This window comes from Halyomorpha halys, unplaced genomic scaffold (genome assembly GCF_000696795.3).
Source record: "Halyomorpha halys isolate HHAL.00 unplaced genomic scaffold, Hhal_1.1 Scaffold233.1, whole genome shotgun sequence".
NCBI lineage: Eukaryota > Metazoa > Arthropoda > Insecta > Hemiptera > Pentatomidae > Halyomorpha > Halyomorpha halys.
The window spans coordinates 730387-733969 of record NW_027111122.1 but is presented as its reverse complement, the minus strand read 5'-3'; the positions used below and the strand labels follow the sequence as shown (position 1 = coordinate 733969).

At 41.7% G+C, this 3583-nt stretch overlaps 1 protein-coding gene and 1 pseudogene across 1 annotated transcript in view; both read right to left on the bottom strand.

Annotated features, from left to right (window-relative positions):
* The window catches only part of LOC106679926 (alpha-galactosidase A-like), a 26624-nt gene that overhangs the window by 7101 nt on the left and 15940 nt on the right, over nt 1-3583 (bottom strand). The gene's annotated exons all lie outside the window — the stretch shown is intronic.
* On the bottom strand, nt 2086-2523 carry LOC106679927 (small ribosomal subunit protein eS25-like; annotated as a pseudogene).

The following is a 3583-nucleotide window of genomic DNA, read 5'->3' as shown; positions in this document are numbered from 1 at the left end:
AGAGGCCTAAGAATGTGGAGGGAAGAAAGAACCATGGGGTAAGTCCATCTAGCAATAGTTAACATCCACCACCTCAATGTTAGATCTACAATTTCCATAGCCCAGTCATACAAAATTCTACTAAAAATATAATCATAATGTTTTCTTTCGGTCACCCCCTACGCTTCAGGAATTCTAGGCAGTTCGAACAACGCGGAACAGAACTGAGAAGGGCAAAGGAGTTGCAGAACTTAAATGTCCTCTCTGTAAGGGTGATCACCTGCTATTCACGTGCGAAGCTTTTATCGAGCTCCCTCTTACCGAGAGGCTTGAACACGTCCGAACCTTCGAGGTATGTTGTAATTGCCTTCGCAAGGGCCACTCACAATTTCGATGTCGGAACTGCTGTAAGAAGCACCACGCGCTGATCCACCGCCAGAAAGGAGACAACACAGCCACTGAAGTCGATGCAATGTCCAATAAGCCTACACCTACGAAGACCTTCATTGGTTTCGGATTCACGCCATCGTCATCCACGGATACCATGGTACTACTGGGCACTGCATGCATTCTTGTCAAGTCGAAAAGGGGAGACTTTCATATGGCCCGTGCTGTGTTGGACTCCGGAAGCCAGCACACATTTATTTCCAGCGCGCTTGCACACAAGATTGGCGCTAACATTTCAAACTTCGATCATTGTATCACAAGTCTCGGCGAGTCAGCCGTCCCGAGGTTGCACCTGAAAGGATCTACCTCTTGCACCATACGCCCATTCGCTGGTAAACAGGAATGTAGCCTCTCGCCGGTGGTAGTCGACCGTATCACGTCGTCATTACCAAATGTCAAACTTCCTTCTTCCATCGTCAGCCGCATTATGCGCCATCCTTTAGCTGATCAACGTTTCGGGGAGTCAGGTCCTGTCGATCTGTTAATCGGTGGAGATATATACCCACGGATTCTCGTTGGAGCTCCTTATCCTACTGAAGTCGTTGGACTTTACTTTACGCCCACAGTCTTCGGCTTAGTAGTTTCCGGCGTTGTTCACAATTTGGCTCAACCTACGTCTTGCTCTCTTTTCTTCAATTCAACTCTCAGTGTATCGAATTCTCACGAGAATGTGGTAAAAAATCAGTCTTCTTCTTCTCGCTCAATGATCTCTAAAGGCAACATGTTACCGCGTTCCTCATGCACTGCTCCTCATCCAACTCACAACAGCTCTGTACCGCGTGTATCTATGACATTGCGTCGGCCTTTCAGAGCCTCCAGTCATTTGAAATCAGCAAACCAGAATATCAGTGCAAGGTCATCCGGTAGTTCCGCAACCACATCCGTTTTATCCACGATATCAACTCACCGATCCACGTCTTCAACGCAAACCACGTCTGTACCAAAGATTCCTATTACCTCGAAAACTCTCTGCATCATAGGACATCAGCATCCACCTTTCAGTAGAAGAGATGGCACTCCTTTCAATAAAAATGGAAGAGTAATTCATAAGGAAGAGAAAGGATCTCTTCGGCGAATGTATTCCGAGGTAATACCCGAGGGATTTCTTTCATCGACATCTATAATTGAAGACGAATGCCACAACCATCAGAATTCCATTGACAATGGAATATTCAGACAAGAGAGTCTGACACCCATTCGCAATCTGTCTTTCCACTATTACTTCGACACAGTAGGTTCTAAGATCCAAGATAAATCTGCTACCAGTCACTTCGGTGCAGCCAAGATTTAAAGATCAATTCGACTCGAGAAGCACCTCCAGCACTCTAGAAGGTGAAAATTATTCTTGTATATTTGTATATAGCTGCGATCAGCTAATCATTTTTGGTTCTTTCGATTCATTGTTCTTCGGTTTAGTTTTCTTCGTTTTTAGATGCATGTATATAGTTAGGGTAAACATGATTGTTTGATCTCTCATACTAGCATTCATTGGGTTCTTTAGTTCTGTTATAAATTTCAGTTCTTAGTTTTCATCCACTCTTGCCAAGCGGGAATTATTAGGGTGGGCGGACGCATCCTCAACATAGTTCCTAGAAGTAGCACACATTTTGTTTATTTTTTTCTCTATCTTACACAAGAATCAATTTCCTTTATTCTTATTCATATTTCCTTTTTTTTTATCAAACATTATAAACAGATTATGCTGGGTCATCTGCTTTGGTCGCTCTGGTATAAATGACTTGTGAATGGTGCTTCACGACTTGCTTGATCAAACTTTTATTGAGCAACTCAGTAAGGGATTTCCTCGCAAGAGATCCACGAACTTTGGTCTTTCACTGACAATGGAAGGTGTGATCAACCTATAAGCTGGTACTTCTTTCAGTAGCTTTTCATAGGTGACATTGTCAAACAAAACTTGGTTGTCTAATTTGTCACATACTTTTCCTTTCGACCACTTCTTATTCTTGGCTTTGTCCCCTGATCCTCCGTCCTTCTTTTTGGGATTTTTCGCTGGCTGCTTCGATGAGCCTCCATTCTCGTCCTTCTTAGGAGGCATGTTGAAAGAAAAACTGAGTCACAAGACTTATTCATATTTCCTTTTTTTTTTATCATTAAATTAGCTTAAACAAGTCATTACAAGTAATTTTAAATGATTGTTTAGGATGTAAAGATCAATTTTGTTTACATTTATACTCTGTGCATAAGCATTATCTTATTTTGTATTGTTCTTCTCTCTCTGTAAATTTCAGCCTACCTGCTACAGCCTGCACTGCATCTCAAAAGTAAATCACCCGGAGCGATTTAGGTGGGCGCTATGTTCCGGGTAACCTACAGCAACCGAAAGGTTGAATCGGAAATGCTGCCATGTGTAGGATTAGTAGCGCCCCATGTGGCCAACAGCCAAATCTCACCTCCTCCATTGCTCTCGGTGGCAAGAGAAGCACCCCAGACCAATGTGAGGTAGCCATCTTGGCTCAGCCAGAGAAGCGTCCATCTTTTTCTTTTGTTAACTCATCATTAATATCTACATGAGTGAGTGAGTAGATTTACTTAAGTGGTTCTCGGCAGCAGAGGGGAGAGAGGCCTAAGAATGTAGAGGGAAGAAAGAACCATGGAGTAAGTCCATCTTGCAATAGTTGACATCCACATCATTATCAACCACCTCAATGTTAGATCTACAATTTCCATAGCCCAGTCATACAAAATTCTACTATCAATCTAATCATAATGTCTTTCGGTCACCCCCTACACCTCTTGTAAGATAAAACAATAGGATGTTATTACATTTAATCATGTTTCATTTTTCAATTATACAGTCCACTCAAACTCAACCAGCCAACCAAAAGTGAAGTGTGTCTTACAATGCGGTTGAAGGCATACTTCATAAAAATGTCATTTTTTTTTTTGTGGTTTACGATTATTATGTCATAAACTGGTAGAGGGTGGAGTTATAATACGACAAGGCGTGATACTCCCTACCCATGTAAATAAACAACCAAAGTGTATATAAGACGCATTAAGAGAAAGAATAAAACAGTGTTATTTCAGTAGTCTTGTGTATAGTTACTCTGCCCGATGTCTTAATTTTTTTTTTGTTTCTCTTCCGACAATGCATATATATAAGTTACGGTATGAGTCAGCTGTTATTTCGATGTCA